This window comes from Lissotriton helveticus, chromosome 4_1 (genome assembly GCF_964261635.1).
Source record: "Lissotriton helveticus chromosome 4_1, aLisHel1.1, whole genome shotgun sequence".
In the NCBI taxonomy this organism is placed as follows: Eukaryota; Metazoa; Chordata; class Amphibia; order Caudata; family Salamandridae; genus Lissotriton; species Lissotriton helveticus.
This window is the reverse complement of record NC_136063.1, coordinates 1,700,376,253-1,700,394,620: the sequence shown is the minus strand read 5'-3', so window position 1 is coordinate 1,700,394,620 and position 18,368 is coordinate 1,700,376,253.

Sequence of the window (18,368 nt, the reverse complement as noted above, 5' to 3'; positions counted from 1 at the left end):
GCTGTAGTTCACTCAATCTATCAAAACAAAGCACCTAAAGGCATCCATCATATAACCAAAGATCATGTGATCGGCAGGATAATGATATATGATCAGAATTGAATAATCTTCATTCTTCTTTTGTAGTAGTCAAGACCCGGAGGGGCAGTGCGAAAGATATCATTACATTGAGCAGTAGCCCTTGATGTAACCGAGTATGGCCAGTGGCATTGCCACCCCTATAGAAAAGTAAGAGCTTCCTATCCCCACCTGCATGTACTGCTTAAAGTACTGCGAGTCTGCGTCATCATGGCTTGTGTCTGTTTTTCTTGGGTGCAAGCTGAGTGAGCTGCCATGCCGGCTACCACAAGTTCACGTACCAGTAATTTCTTTTGCAAAACAAGAGAAAAAAACAGAAGACTTTCTTTTTATGTATGTATTAGTGAGTCCATCCCTAGTCCTGCTAGTGGAATTCCTGAAGCTCCCAGTAATGTCACCGGCCTACAAATACGGCAGAAAGATACATGCAAAAATGTTATACTGTGTTTGCGACTTGCTGGTGTTACTGAGAGTCAACTTTCTGTTGAATTATTTTGACTTTATGTTAAAGACTATTAGCTACAGTATTTTTCATTCTTTCTTCATATAGATGCTACTCCGAAAAAGCTCACCCGAAAGGAGATGGCTGTCTGGGCCAGGGCCCGTAAGCTGGAGGCTATTTGTGCCGAGTATCGGTGGCTGTGGGTTCGGGAGCAGGAGGAGGAGACAGCAACCACTGCATCCTCCTCCAGTGCCCCCGTGCCCACCAGCCAGAAGCCTCCAGCCAAACAGGGCCGTGGCCTGACAGCCTCCCGCCGCCGCACAGCAGCAACACAATCAGCTGCCCCCCAGAGCCTGGATGGTATGTCAGCGCCGCCTCCGTAAAAGAGTGGAGTACCTGGAGCGGTTGGCCAAAAACATCAGCGCCAGTTCCGGGACCTCCGCAAAGAGCTGCGGGACGTGCAGCAACAGCTGTCCACACTACGCCACCGGAGGAAGTGACTGTCCCTTGCCCCTTTTTTAAAGACTGTTGGGGGGTGAATTGGGTGTTTGGGAAAGGGGACTTTTGGACTTTTGGACATTGGTTGGGGTTAGACAGGGGGGTGAGTTGGGCTAATTTATTTTATTTTGGGACTACATGAATATATTTCTTAATAATTATTTTACATACCAAAACATAGTATACGCGTTCATATTATTTTGTGTGGGGGTGGGCGGTGGTTACTGGACATTTGGTTTCTTCCAACTTACCAGCATGAATGAAACATCAAGTCCTGAAATGTACCAAAGTGCCAGTAACCGAGTTAGTGTATTCAGTAGCCCTACTAGTACTTTACTAGTAGTACTGGCAGTCTCTGCTCTCCTCCCAGTCCTAGCCCATTATTCAACCTTTCCAAAATGCTTATCTTACCTGTGATTCGTGTTTGAGAATAAGGGTAGTCACATGGCTGCCTGCATGGCAAATGGTGATTAAAGTTGATTGTTGACTTGAATCCTCGACGGATGAAATATCATTGTTGTGCTGGTAGTAGTAGTGGTACACACTAGCAGAAGCAGCATATGAAAAAAAAGGAAACGAAACATGAGTGTAGCATTAGAAACAGTACGATAGATAGTACGCTACAGAACAGTGTCATAAATTGTAGCCTAAGCAGTGCTAAAGTATTCTAAATATAAGTACTAGTTTCGTGGACTATGGGTACTATAAGAAATATTATGAAGGCAAAGGATACTTAAACATAAGAATTAACCATTTGATTCGTCATGTGTACGAGCATGATGTTTGATGCTCAATCCACGAAGGAGCACATGAAATTCCATTTTCCAACATTTTTCTGGTGCTTAGACCTTATCCTCCCCTGCAAGTGTGTGGAATTTCTTGTTGTCATAGTCATACCTCAATGAAAAACCACAAAGCCCGGGGGAAGAGGATTAGGGTTTTTGAAGATTGGATGGGAATGGGGTTTTTTGGGAAAAGTTTTGTGGAGAGAAGAAAAAAAAACACTGCATGGACAAACAACAAATGAAGAGAAACACATTTTTGGACTCAAAGATATCCATAAGTCTTTTAAGGGACATAAAGGTAGTGCACTACTGCATGCATGAAGTTGTTTGCTAAACGGATGGTTAGGTTACTGAAAAGTTGTACTTACTACATCTTATTAGTAAGTATGAGGAAACAATTTGACATTGACACTAGTACAGGGCTGCATTAATTACGCAATTTCACTTGCCTTTCTGCCCTCATAGAGAATAAACACTTATTATTAGTACATTAAGTTAGTTTAAAAGAGCAAAGAAACGTATGAAATAGATGGAGAGATGACTTTGAAGCTGAGAACAAAGAAACGCACCTAGTCACATTCGTAGAAGTTCACGTTTTTTACAACAATAGCATTTAAAAGATAAGGAGAAGTTAAGAGAGAATACTATGTTGTAGTTGTCCTGTTGAATTGGTGAAGTTGTATGCATCCAGCTATTCCTCTTATTCGCGATATACTCCTCCATTCCATCTTACGTTCCGTCGATCAATATTGGTGACCAGACACACTGTCCACTGGCTGCCTGATGAGTAATTGCGGATTGCGTCTCAGTTCAGCGTTTGTTCCATGGCACATGGTAAAAGTCGTCCTGTAATTTTTGATGGGAAAAAACAGGAAGTAAACCAGTTAAAAAAAATCTAAGGTACGCTGTGTAGTGCAAAAATAACACTTTCAGTTTTCAGAGCTGACATTAATATTATATACAATCATCACTTCAAAAGTGCGTAACCTGGTTCTCCTTCACAAGGATAGTAATAGTAACTATGGTTGAAATCTGCGGATCCACCATGGATTTCCTTAAAGAAAATTGCAAACAAAATTAGACATTTCCAGGAGTGCTCCCAGACCCCTGAACCCAGTCGGCAAAATGTAGAACACCCCCAAGTAGCCCCCTAAAAACATGCAATTCTGCTACGAGGTTGAACCCTAACTTCAAAACGTGCCAAAACACACTCTGCAAGGAGGCCCAAACCCCCCTTTTCCACAGTGGATTTTCTTCAAAACACTTGCAATCAAAATTAGACATTCCCAGGAGTGTCCCTAGACCCTGTAACCCAGGCGCAAAACTGTATAACCCCCCCAAGTAACCCCCCAAAAACAAGCAATACTGCGATGGGGATGAGGCCTAGTTGGAAATCAAGCAGAAAGTGCACTTACAAATTAGGCCCAAAAGACCCCTTTTCCACCATGGATTTTCTTCAAAACACTTGCAATGATTATTAGACATTCCCAGGAGTGCTCCCAGACCCCTAAACCCAGTTGCAAAAATCTAGAACCCCCCAAGTAGCCCTCCGCAGAAAAGCAATTTTGTTAAAAAAAACTAAATTCCCCTCAGATTTTCTTCAAACCACATGCAATCACAATTACACATTCCCAGGAGTGATCCCAGACCACTGAACCCAGTCGCAAAAATGTAGAACACCCCCAAGTAGCCCCCAGAAAAAATGCGAAAGTGCTAACCCTAACTCCAAATCATGCCAAAACACACTCTGCAACGAGGCCCAAACCCCCCTTTTCCACCATGGATGTTCTTAAAAGCACTTGCATTCAAAATTAGACATTACCAGTAGTGCTCCCAGACCCCTGAACCCATTCGCAGAAATCTAGAACACCCCCAAGTAGCCCCTAAAAAACATGCAATACTGCTACCAGGTTGAACCCTAACTCCAAATCGTGCCAAAACGAACTCTGCAGCTAGGCCCTAACTCCCCTTTCCCACCATGGATTTCCTTCAAACCACTCGCAATCACAATTAGACTATCCCAGCAGTGCTCCCAGACCCCCCCAAAACCTAGAACCCTCCCAAACAAGCCCCCAAAACAGGCAAGTGAGCAAAAACGGAAAAACTTTTTCACCATGGATTTTCTCCAAACCACTTGTGCCCGATATTAGACCTTCCCAGCAATGCCCCCGACCCGTCAACCCACCCGCAAAAAAGTAGAACACCCCCAAACAGGCAAAAAGCAAAAATGGAAAATGTGACACTTAGAAGATTTTCGACCTACCTTCAATTCAGTCCAAATGCACTCTGCAGCTAGGCCCTAACTCCCCTTTCCCACCATGGATTTTCTTGAAACCACTTGCAATCAAAATAAGACTGTGCCAGCAGTGCTCCCAGACCCAAAAACCCACCCCCAAAAACCTAGAAGCCCCCCAAACAGCCCTCCAAAAACAGGCAAGTGAGCAAAAACTGAAATAATTTTTTACCATGGATTTTCTCCAAACCACTTACGCCCGATATTAGACCTTCCTAGCAATGCCCCCAGACCCATCAATCCACCCGCAAAAAAGTAGAACACCCCCAAACAAGCCAAAAGCAAAAATGGAAAATGTGACAGAAAATGTTCGATCTACCTTCAATTCAGTCCAAACGCGCTCTGCACCTAGGCCCTAACTCCCCTTTTCCAACATGGATTTTCTTAAAAACAAATACAATCAAAATTAGACTGTGCCAGCAGTGCTCCCAGACCCCAAAACCCACCCACAAAAACCTAGAAACCCCCCAAAAAGCCACCAAAAACAGGCAAGTGAGCAAAAACGGAAAGAATTTTTCACCATGGATTTTCTCCAAACCACTTGCGCCCGATATTAGACCTTCCCAGCAATGCCCCCAGACCCCTCAACCCATCCGCAAAAAAGTAGAACACCCCCAAACAGGCAAAAAGCAAAAATGCAAAAACTCACACTTAGAAAATGTAGGGCCAACCCGGCTTCAATTCAGTCCACACGTGCTCTGCAGCTAGGCCCTAACACCCCTTTTCCACCATGGATTTTCTTCAAACCACTCGCAATCAAAATTAGACTATCCCAGCAGTGCTCCCAGACCCCCAGACCCCCCCAAAAACCTACAACCCACCCAAAAAGCCCCACAAAAACAAGCAAGTGAGCAAAACAGAAAAAACGTTTTCACCATGGATTTTCTCCAAACCACTTGAGCCCGATATTAGACCTTCCCAGCAATGCCCCCAGACCCGTCAACCCACCCACAAAAAAGTAGAACACCCCCAAAGAGGCAAAAATGCAAAAACTCACACTTAGAAAATTTAGGGCCTACCTGGCTTCAACTCAGTCCAAACGCGCTTTGCAGCTAGGCCCTACCTCCCCTTTTCCACCATGGATTTTCTTAAAAACAAATGCAATAAAAATTGGACTGTGCCAGAAGTGCTCCCAGACCCCAAAACCCACCCCAAAAAACCTAGAAGCCCCCCAAACAGCCCCCCAAAAACAGGCAAGTGAGCAAAAACGGAAACACTTTTTCACCATGGATTTTCTCCAAACCACTTGCGCCCGATATTAGACCTTCCCAGCAATGCCCCCAGACCCGTCAATCCATCCGCAAAAAAGTAGAACACCCCCAAACAGGCAAAAAGCAAAAATAGAAAATGTGACAGAACATTTTCGGCCTACCTTCAATTCAGTCCAAACGATCTCTGCAGCTAGGTCCTAACTCCCCTTTCCCACCATGGATTTTCTTCAAACCACTTGCAATCAAAATTAGACTGTGCCAGCAGTGCTCCCAGACCCCAAACCCCACCCCCAAATACCTAGAAGCCCCCAAACAGCCCCCCAAAAACAGGCAAGTGAGCAAAAACGGAAACACTTTTTCACCATGGATTTTCTCCAAACCACTTGCGCCCGATATTATACCTTCCCAGCAATGCCCCCAGACCCCTCAACCCACCCGCAAAAAAGTAGAACACCCCCAAACAGGCAAAAAGCAAAAATGCAAAAACTCACACTTTATAAATGTAGGGCCTACCTGGCTTCAATTCAGTCCACAAGCGCTCTGCAGCTAGGCCCTAACTACCCTTTTCCACAATGGATTTTCTTAAAAGCAAATACAATCAAAATTAGACTGTGCCAGCAGTGCTCCCAGACCCTGAAACCCACCCCCAAAAACCTAGAAGCCCCCAAGACAGCCCCCCAAAAACAGGCAAGTGAGCAAAAACGGAAAAACATTTTCACCATGGATTTTCTACAAACTACTAGCGCCCGATATTAGACCTTCCCAGCAATGCCCCCAGACCCGTCAACCCACCCGCAAAAAAGTAGAACACCCCCAAATAGGCAAAAAGCAAAAATGGAAAATGTGACAAAACATTTTCGGCCTACCTTCAATTCACTCCAAACGCGCTCTGCAGCTAGGCCCTAACTCCTCTTTCCCACCATGGATTTTCTTCAAACCATTCGCAATCAAAATTAGACTATCTCAGCAGTGCTCCCAGACCCCCAACCCCCCCCCCACAAATCTAGAACACCCCCAAACAGCCCCCCAAAAACACGCAATACTGCTAGGCCTCAGTGTAAATTGTGCCAAAACGCTGACTGCAACTAGGCCCAAACCCCCCTTTTCAACCATGGATTTTCTTCAAACCACTTGCAATCAAAATTAGACTATCCCAGCAGTTCTCCCAGACCCCCAGACAACCCCCACAAATCTAGAACACCCCCAAGCAGCCCTCCAAAAACAAGCAATACTGGTATCGTCAAAACATTTCAAATTGCGCTGTTCACCAAAAATTGCTGTTCAACTTTTTAGCACTTCCACTGCTTCGATCCTCTTGAAACTTACCTGGACACTTGTTCCAGCGATTCCCAAGAATCTCAGAAAGGCCGAACAAAACCGAACCACTGCACTCTTTGAAGAAGAAGAAATTCTATGACTAGTTTTCACTTAGTTCTGGACCAAAGAACGCCAAACCCCCCTAAAACCTTGCCAACATCATTATGAAGGAGCCTGCATCGGACCCTGAGCCCTAGACTCAGCGGAACCCTACCAACTTAATCCCAAAAACCCTAGTAAATCGCACTGAACCCTAAACCCTAGATATGCTTTGTCTGTTTGTGTCAAAGAGCCTAGGTATGCTACATCATATGCTTCACTCAGTAGAGCCTGCCTTGACCGTCTGCATGTACCTGCCGCAAGCATGGGCCAAAAATCCGTTCCGCCAAAGAATTTGCAATTTTTCGGTAATTCCTCGAGATTCGCGTAAAAACCAAAAAACAACAAATTTCGCAAACATAACGGATGTTTGGCCCAAGCTTGAGGCAGTGCCATGCAGATGGTCAAGGCAGGCACCACTGAGTGAAGCAACCTGATGTAGCATACCTAGGCTCTTTGTCAGACAGACAAAGCATATCTAATTGTATGCAGCAAGCCACATAGCCCCAATTTTACATGAAGTGCTGTCTGGAGTAGACTCTGCCTGGCATAACAACAACAGTACAGAGCCTCGCCCTTGACCACTACATACCACGAATAGACAGACATGTAGTTCTGCTGTAGTAGTCATTGTAGACTGGTTTACCTGTTTGCCATAGTTCTTACGCAAACAGACGCTGATGATCCATCCATCCCAGTGAGTGACTGTAAAGAAAAAAGATATATTACCTAATCAATTATCATGGTATATTGGCAAGTGAGCCCACTCCAAGGACATTTTGCATATTGCAAAATGCAACATAGTGGCCCCGAATTTGAAGTACAATTTGAATTAAACAAGGTAAAAAAAAAGAGAGTAGTTGACATGAGTTACAATTACTGTGTAAAAGATTTAATAATAACTAAGACAAGACATATGATTCATTTCATGCACAAAAAACAATCAACAATTGGTTTCATCAGAGCCAGACAGCCATTGCTGTCCACTGCATGCCATCTTCTCAATTATTCATTACCTGTTCTACTTTTTGTCCACATCTTCTTCGGAAAGTGAGGGCCCACAGGCAGCCTCTCCTGTCAATTTCAGAAGTAACTCTGTCAGCAATCAGCAAGTATGTAGTCAGTCAGTAATATCTGTCCCACTTGGGGGGACTCGTCTATGAAAACAAAGTTTCTTTATTTATTTCTTCGTAATCCATCTGCCTTGAGGGAAATGGATAGGTGGAGTCTGGAGGAGGAGGATAGAGGAGGATGATTGAGTTGTGAACTTGTGAACCTCAGGAATGCAGATTGCGGCACCTTCAAATCAATAAGGAAAATAAGATGAAGACAGTGCTGCTGATGGACTTGTTGTGAGAGTTTTGTTGTGGTAAAAGTTGCAAAACAATGAAAGACACACAGGAATAAAAGTAAATAAGGACGAAAAAAAGGAAGTCATTTTCAGGCCTCGGTGTCAGGGAAGTAGAGCTTGTCCTCAAACTCTATGAATTGAGATTGGAGTAGGTCAGCTAACAGAGAAGAACTTCCATCACCTAAGTCGGTGTCCTCTTCTTCCTGCGTGCATTCACGTATTTTGTAATCTGGTGGTATGAAGTGCTGATTCATCTTGATCAGTGTTAACCTCTCCACATTTTTGGGCGAGAGGCGGGTCCTTTTTGAAGTTACAATGGCACCAGCAGCACTGAAAACACGTTCAGAAGACACGCTTGCGAGTGGGCAAGACAAATATTTAGAGCCAGGTTGGTGATCAGTGGCCATAGAGGCCTTTTCCTATACCAATACAGCAATGGGTTCTTATTAACAAAGACCTCTGTTGAGTTGTCCAGATAGGCCTGCACCATCGACTCAAGGTTCTCCACGGTTGCTCCACTTTGCGTACCATCTGTGGCCTTTGCAGCACTGGAACAAGCAAACCCTTGATGAGTTAGCCAATCCGCTTCTGACAATATTATGGCTGGGCCTGGTGCAGGTGAGGGTGATGATACGGTTGCTGCTGGTGTCGTTAATGGCTGTGAGGGAAAGTGACTCCCTTCGGCCACAGATTCAGAAGTGGAACTTGACGCTGGATGGCCTGCTGATTCAGTTGTACTTCTGCCGGCTCCTTGAATTTTCCGCCGCTCTTTTTCGAACCGAGTGGCTGACACAGCTAGCCAATGTTTGTACTTTGAAACATCTGCTTCATCAAAAGGAATGAATGCTTTGCTGGCCACTGCCTTTTTGTACCGTGAATCCAGAATAGTGGCACAAATGTAATGTTGTTCTGTATGTATGTTTTTAAGCCTTTCATTGTCAACTAGGCGGCTTAATAACCTCTCCGAAAACTGATATGTGTCTTGCTTTTCAGCATCATCTCGGAATGTTGAACACACCGCCTTCAGTTGGTGCTCTAGCATGACCAACAATGGGATAGCTTTGCCCAAAGAACAGTCCTCTCTGCTGACTTCACGCGTGAAGACCTCAAAAGGACGAAGCATGTCTGTCAGGGTTGCAGTTAGCTTCCATTCCACCAACTCTAGCCTCATGTCTTTCATAGTAGAACCCAGTTTATAGACATAATCATTTATTACCCCCCACTGCTCAGACAGACGCTCAAGCATGTAAAAGGTTGAGTTCCAACCTGTTGCCACCTCCTGGATGAGTCCTTGGACTGGCAGTCTACGTTCATGTTGAATGCTCCTCAGCTGCTTCCGGGCCTTAAAAGAATGCCTGAAATGTGTACAGATTCTTCGGCAGGTTGTCAGTAACTTGATGACTGTGTTTTCTTTTTTCAAGAAATCTTGCACCACTATGTTAATACTCTGCGCCAAACACGGCACTCTGAAATAGCCACCTTGATGCACGGCCTTAACTATATTACTGCCATTATCTGTGGAAACATAACCAACTGTGCGATTTCTTAAATGCAGCCATTCAGAGACCTTCCTATCAAACTGGTCCAAAAGGTCAGGTGCAGTATGAGTTTTCTCCATGGCAAACATGGCTAATGTTGCATGTTTCCGAGTAGCTTGAAAAACTGTGTCCGGGTAAACACCTGGATTTGTCTTGTTGTTTCTAACCCCTGCAAAAGACACCCAGTGTGCAGTGATGCACATGTAATCAAGGGCTTGGCAACTCGTCCACATGTCTGTTGTCAAGTGAATAGTGTGAACAGCACTCTTCTGCAAAGCTGCCCCAATCACCACCAGCACATCTTGATGTAGTGCTGGAACCGCAACTCTGGCAAAATAGGACCGGCTAGGAACCTTCCATTTAGGGCAGACTGTTGCCACAAATTCTAGAAAACCCACCCCTTCCACAAAAGAAAAAGGGAGAAGGTCCAGCGCTAGCATTTTAGCCAGCTTTGCATTATACAGACGTACCGTTGGGTGGTTGCGTTCAAATGGCGCCTCCGACCAAAACATGCTTCTAATGGTGGGCTGGACCATTTTACGTGATGATGATGGTGATGATGATGATGCAGACTTCAAACCAGTTAGGCTCATTGATGTACTTTTTTGCATTGGTGTCTGTCCCAGACTCTTAGTGTGCCTCATACATGTTGCAGGGGTAGAGGGTGTGGGCGCTACCACTGCAGTGCTGCTGCCAGGGGTACTGGGTGTACCAGAAAAAATGTTGGTGGGTTCTTGACTTCCCCCCTGCACAATCAGCCCCCGTCAGCATCAGATGCATTGTGAATGGATACATTTGGATCAGTTCTACTTTTGGCTTTCCGGATTATCCTTAGGTGCACATCCCACTTGATAGTGGGGTGTTTTTTGAGATGACCTCTCTGGCCTCCGGTACCATAGTTGGTACCAAGCTTACCCCGACTAACTAATACTTTACATATCGAACAAACAACCATGTTTTCCGCCTTTTCGCTAACAGTAAGGAAGTCCCAAACTGGGGACTGGAGATGTCTGCTGGTGGTGGAGGTGCTACTTTGACTTTCAATGCCAGATGAAGTGGAGGATGGGCTTGGCTGAATTTGTTTCTGTTGTTCACTTACAGCACCACTACTTGAGGTAATGGAGGTCAAGCTGGATGGAGGTCCCTGCCGGCCCTTCTGACTAAAAAAGATGGAAGCTGTAGGTCATGTTGGTGTTGTAGTTAACTGCGTTGGTGGTGGTACCAGTGCCACGCCGCCCACATCCCGCTCAGCAGCCATTCGGGATAGGGTGAAAATGTCTGTCTGCTGCATGCCCACTGGGGCTGGAGAGACGTCTGTGATGACTGGGTCATCGTCAGACTGTTCATCAGCAGCAGAAGACACCACTTCTTGTTCGTTGTCATCACACATAAGTCGAAGCCTTGCGGGAACCTTCCATTTAGGCTTAGCTACCTTTGTCGGCTCATGGCGTGACTCACTCTCAGACTGCATTTGTGGGTTCCAATAAGGATCAAGGTCATCAGAATGAAGGGGGCTTGAAGAAGAACTTGTAGTAGTCGTAGTAGTAGTAGCCCTCCTAAACCTTTTTCTTGCTGGGGATCTGGAAGACAATGGATCATCCTCAGGAGGAGTGGCTTCCTCGGATGATACCTCTGCTTGAATATCAATTTCCTGATGTGTCCCTATTTCTGGAGGAACAAGCGTTGTAGGCGGCTGTGCCACTCCATGAACTTCTAGTTGCACCTCTCCATGCACCTTTCAATGCGCCTCTCCTTGCGCCTCTGCTTGCGCCTCTCCTTGCGCCTCCCCTTGCGCCTCTCCTTGCCCATGTACATGCGCTTGTACTAGTTGCACCTGTGGTTGTCGTTGCGGCTGTGGTTTTTGAACACTCGTCAGCTGAGTTACACCCGGCGTTGATTGGATGGCACTTTCTTGTGATGAGCCAACATCACTGGTCGATGGTGATTGAACAACCAAAGTGGCTTCCGCAGCAGGACTCATGCCTTGGACCTAACTTGGCGTGGTGGCACTGAGCCCAATGAAGCGGAGGTGCTGCTTCCAGCTTGGTCCCCGGCGGACACCGCTGCTGCTGCAGACGTAGTTTTTTTTCCCAAAAAAGGTGCCGGTGGGCACACCAGTCTCCTTGGTAGGTGGTGCCACTTGCTGCTTCTGCTCCTTCTTACTGGCAGTGGCACTGGCAACTTTTTTTGCTGAGGCGCTATGGCCACCTTTCTTTGGGCCCATCTTCTTCAGATGTCAAAACAGCAGGCCGCAGTTGCACGAGTTGCTGAGTTGTCTTGTCTGTGGCCACACGTGACATCACGTGATGTTGTGCTGCACACAGGACATGCAGGACTTCTTCCTGGCACTGGTGGTTCTCTTGTGCACCTAAAAGCAATAGAAGCCAGAGGAACATCAGTTGAACACCCCAAAAAGTCAAAAAACACAATCCAATGCCATCCATGCCTTCAATGATGTTTAAATTCAAGGCACCCCACAGAAAGACTTGGTACATGCACCACTCACTACCCCTGGGCTTAATGGGTGAAAGCAGGGCAGGCTGGGTGCAGGCCTATGGCTCAAAGCACACTGCCTGGCTTCAAAATGGCCCCTTGTCCCCCAGCCACATGGCCAGGCCCTGCCTGGACCAGGCCTCAAAATGACCCCCACCCACATGGCCAGGCCCCAACAACATCCCAAAATGTCGAAAAACACACTAAAATCCCCACAATCCAATGCCATCCATGCCCTCAATGATGTTTAATTCAAGACACCCCACAGAAAGACTAGGTCCATGCACCGCTGAGTACCCCTGGGCATAATGGATGAAAGCAAGGCAAACTGGGTGCAGGCCTGAGCACACTGCCTGGATTCAAAATGGCCCCTTGACCCCCAGCCACATGTCCAGGCTCTGCCTGGACCAGGCCTCAAAATGGCCCCCACCCACATGGCCAGGCCCCAAGACCACCCCAAAAAGTCGAACAACACACAAAAATCACCACAATCCAATGCCATCCGTGCCCTCAATGATGTTTAAATTCAAGACACCCCACAGAATGACTTCGTCCATGCACCACTCACTACCCCTGGGCCTAATGGAAGAAAGCAAGGCAAACTGGGTGCAGGCCTGAGCACACTACCTGGCTTCAAGATGGCCCCTTGACCCCCAGCCACATGGCCAGACCCTGCCTGGACCAGGTCTCAAAATGGCCCCCACCCACATGGCCAGGTCTCAACAGCACCCAAAAAGTCAAAAACACACAAAAATCACCACTATCCAATGCCATCCATGCCCTCAATGATGTTTAAATTCAAGACACCCCACAGAAAGACTAGGTCCATGCACCACTGACTACCCCTGGGCATAATGGTTGAAAGCAAGGCAAACTGGGTGCAGGCCTGAGCACACTGCCTAGCTTCAAAATGGCCCCTTGACCCCCACCACATGGACGGGCCCTGCCTGTACCAGGCCTCAAAAAGGCCCCCACCCACATGGCCAGGTCCCAACAACACCCCAAAAAGTCGAAAAACACACAAAAATCCCCACAATCCAATGCCATCCATGCCCTCAATGATGTTTAAATTCAAGACACCCCACAGAAAGACTTGGTCCATGCACCACTCACTACCCCTAGGCCTACTGGCTAGTAAGGCTTTACAGGCACCCCAAAATGAAAAAAAAAATCAACATATAACTGTGAGCTAAAATTCCATGACATAAATGAGAATTAAGTTAAAAAACAAATCACAGAAACAGTTGTATCATGCACCCATGACTAACCCTGGGCCTACTGGATACTGTGGCTACCCACAATATATATTGTTTTAAACTTCTGAAAAAAGTTTTAAAACTGTAGTTGCAGCAACTGCAATGCCCCAAACAAAAAACACCAACTTACTTATAAAATCTCAAGTCCAAAAGTGATCCAAACTCCAAAGTCCAAAAATTCCTCAAATACAAATATCCAGCAGCAGTCACAAAAAGTAATCCTTCCAGCTCCAGATCCAAATCAAAAGTGACCAGGACATGGACAAAGCACTGGGAGGAGCTTGCTGGACAGGTACAGGAAGTTGGAGACTATGGGGCACTTCCTTCCTCCCACCCCCCCAAAAGTGGACTCCTTGCACCAAAAAGTGCAGCCAAATGTCAATCTGAGGAGTTATTCTGATCAAAATCATCATTTTCAGAAGGTTTATGCTTCCTGCAGTGGACTTCTTGTGCAGAATTGCAATTTTTGCAATTTCGGGAAAGCGAGCTGTGCAAGATGGCAAGCCGCGATGACGTAATTGTGTTCGAAAAACTCTCACGCGATCACGCAGCAAGATCCAAAATGGCGCAGCACACGCAAACCGGAGAAAAACAACTCGGCGGACTCAGAATCACGGTAAGTCAACCCTGCGTGCGCGATATTGTAGTTTTTCAAGCACGAACAAGCAAAAAAATCCACAGCTTGCGGATTTGCTGATTTTTGGGCAAATTTGTGCGATTCGTGGACCACGAATTTGCCAAAAATGCACAAATTCCGTGAACGAAACGGATTTTACGCCCACGCTTAGTTGAAACGCTCCTTCCACAAAAAATATTGAAAAGTTATTGTCAAATAATAGATTTTTCAGCAAAAATTCCCTAATACCTCACTGTGGGACGCATGTATGAAAGTAGGATTTTGCTATTACCAAATAGCGAATTTTACTGAATCGCTATTTGGAAATCGCAGAATGCAATGTATTAAAAAATCGGTAACATTTTTGCAATTCCTTAATATTACCTAATGCTGATTCGATTAGGTAATATGACTCCATTCATTCCTAAGGGCCAAAAGGCCCAGAGGTGCAAATGGTTTTGCACTAGCTAATTGCAATTACCTAATTGTTAATCACAAATTTATGAATGCAAAGCCACGGGTGCCCCCGGGACCTAAAGTCTCCCTGAAGCGCCCCCAAAATGTAAATTGTGCACATGTAAAGTGCACACATGCCCTAGGGTCATGTGTGCGCCACATTTTTGTGCATTTTTCCATGTTCCCACATGGTTACCCTAAACTTGAAGTTGATGGAGATAGTGTTTCCTAAATGCACAGTTCCCATTTAGGAAAGTCTTTTTACATATGCATGAGGGAATTGCAAATTGCGATTCCCTATTTGTATTCGGCATTTAGGAAATCAGTACAAATTACAATTACCTAAATTGGAAATCCTGAAGCCTTTCATACATGGTGACAGGCCAGTTTGCATTGGCAAATAGTCAAATTTTGCGACTTTCCCCATTTGCGTACGCAAAATACTTTCATACATTTGGCCCTTTATGTATTACAGGCCATTAACAAAATTAGATTTGTACCTGTGACAGCAGAGCTGTGTGGACAGGAGCTGAACATCAGCACACTAAGGGGCTTATAACGATCTGAATCGGAAAGCATTTGACCTAAGGTTGGTGGCTTTCTGACCAAGATCATTGGTTTCAAAACCGACTGCCTAATAACTATATAGGTGGTTGGAATTGAAACTGGCCAGTCATTGCGGCTGGATTCCGAGGGGCTCAAGGAGCATGTCTGCCTGTCGAAGCCCGCCCTTAATCCCAATAGACGGCATTTCCTCCATTGGGAGTACAATGCATGGTTTCCAATAGGCTTTTCATGCCAGACTTTCTGACATGCAGAGCCTTTCGGAAAGTGAGGTTGCGGTTCCCTAGAAGGGCCCCCTTCTCTTTGTGGACTCCGGTTGAGGGCCCTGTTGATCCCTGCACAATGTGGCAGGCACCCTGTTGTGCCTGCCATGCGGGACAGGGATGAACACAACTTTCCATTTCCCTATGTCAGCTTGTGCTACGGCCAGTTTACGGCCATAGCACAGTCTCCTCCCATTGGGAAATGTGAGTATGCCATGGCAATATTTTCAGTTGCATCATAATTAGGCAGTCAGGACCACCGAACAGATGATGTTGGTCAGAGGCAACTCCGACCAACAACACAATCAGGCTTTGAGTGTGTTGTGGTTGAACACATTGAATCTAGAATTCTGTAGCTGGAAGTATGTACAGAGCATGGGTATTAGAAGTTAAACATGCTATTTATATTATCCATTGCAAAAAATTCAGTTTTGGCAATTATATTGTCTGGAGGAACTAAGGGCCAGATGCACAAAACCTTTCAGTAGTTTTACCATCTACAATTTGCTAGAATTGTAGGTATATGACCACTGAAATGTTTTTCGTATGTACTAAAACCATTTTTGGAGGTTGTAAAGTTTTACCAACTCATAATATGTATTTGTAGATAATTTAATAATGTTATTTTATCTGGAAGATTTGTGTTGCAGGAACCCCTTCCAAACATTGAATTGGTACCTTATGTATCAATAGTTTGTGACCATAATTCTAGAATCAAGCATGTGATCATTTACAGGCTCCCACGTTGGTGTGCTAACTTGAGGGAAGGGCTCTCATTTAGACTCCTTTCTCTTTGCAAATAGTGGTACAAGTTTCAGGGGGAGTAAGCAGTGGTCCATAAATCCTTTAAAAAAAAGCAGCTCCATTTCCTTTAAGGAAATAGGGCTGAGATAAATAAAATAAATTCTTAAAGCAATTACAGTGGTCATAGCCTGCTGCCTCCCATCTCTGTATTTGTGACCAATCACAATAAGCAACATGCTTATGAATATTAATTAGGTAGGTCAGACGGTAACCCAATCTTAATTGGAGTTTTACAAACTAACCTTTTAGTATATAGTGCAGTGCACAAAATTAAAGACTTGTAGCAGATGGATTGGTCACAAATTGTGCCTACTTTTTGCGGCCATATCTTGATACATCTGACCTTAAGCACCTAAAGTCTGGAGTAAATATCAATTCTTTGCAATAGCATGTCTCATATCTGACAGCCTTTCCTTGATACAGGAAATGGCTTAAAATATGTATTGGTCTTGATCTTTCAAAGCAATTTCAGTAAAGTGAGTTGGTACAGTGCAATAGCAAATGACGGATGACTGAAAAAATCAATACTAGATCAGTGGCCCATAACGTAGACTTTGGATTAATGACACTTGGGGAACCCACTGAACCATCCTTGAAAGACAACCTTTTCAAATACTAAATCAGATACTTTACTACATTTTGAAAATGTATTATGTTGTTTGTCTGGCTCAGTCCACATTTTGCAGTACAATGTAATTCAGTCAAAATGCAGTTCAATTTCTTCTTCAACGTGGACCTCTATTTCAGCGGTGTCCAATGACAGAGTTTCAGAATATCTGCACAAAACACATCTGCATACACCAAATCTAAACTGAGCTAAACTGTATACTCAGGAGCCTTTTCACAAACTGCATTTTGTAGTATGTTTTGTAGTGCTACTAATGTACTATTCACAAACTTACATGCTGAAGTTCCGACTCTGATCTGCGATCTTTTTCTGTGCGGAGATCTTCGCCCTTACTGCAGATTTCCTGCACATCTAAGTATAAGTCTTAGTAGCACATGTTGAAGGGATAGGGTAGTTGCTGGAAAATTGGGACTAGGGAACACTATTACCTTAATTTAATATTACATCTTTAATTAATTTAAATGTTTAATGTAAATTAAATTAAAACTACTTTTCTATTGTTTAAATTAAACTCACTGAAGAGTGGGTGGCCTAAAATCTGGCTAATTGTATATGAATAGGTATCTTCAATATATTACTTGCCAGACTGAAAATATCACCCCTCCACAAAATTCTGTGTGGAATATTGAGACATTGGTCTGATAGAGAGAACACTACGATCTAAATCACTTCCAGTTTCTTTGATAAATATGGAAATGAATATCGTTTTCAAGAATGATATTGGATTAAGAGGGTGAGGGCAAAAAGGCCACACTGCACCTGGACACTGCCTCATCATTCAAATATGAAGTTTGGACCAAAGGACGCAGCACATATGCAACGAGTGAAAAGTAGTAAGAAATAAAACATTTCTCCTAGCTTAGGAGCTTTTATATGTTGACCTAATTCACAGTCTAGCATTTAATGAGGGATATTCAAGAAAGTAGCTTGTGCTTGTGAGTGATTGTTATTTTCACATTTAATTTACTCTTACTCTTTAGAGTAACTTTAATATTTTGGCAGTGAAAGCAATTAGTCAAGGGGAACAAAGAGAAGACAGACATGCAGGCCTATATGGAAAAAGCACACTAACTGCCTCCACAAAATGTCCACTGGTCACAGGTCACACAACAACAACCAGGAGGCGAGGAAAGCAATGAATTCAAGCAGGTCTTTATGGAGTATGGACACAGACTTTACAAAATACCCCTGGCCACCTGGGGAGGCTTAGCCATGGCAAAGCATGGCCCACTATTACAAACACACTCACACACTGGCCAGACAAAGGAAGCATGCTAAACAACACAGCTTTAATGGAACAATGCTAAAAACGAAAATCCACAGGGCTATGAAGACTTGCAAGTTACAACCACACACATCCAACAAAGGCATTTAATTTAACAACACACATGACAAATAATCCAATGCCATCCATGCCCTAAATTATGTTTGAATTCAACAGACACCACAGAAACACTTGTTTCATGCACCCATGAGTAGCTCTGTGCCTATTGGTTGGAAAACCCATTGGCAGACCAAGCCACATAGTGAATCAATTCAAATCAATATTGTAAATTTATCAAAGACATGGAGAACATGTAGTGACTAAGGAGTGCCAAAATAACTTGGTGTATCATCACCCAATAGTGTTGAACTATATATTTTTAAGTACTGTATGTTGGACTCTTATTGTTTTG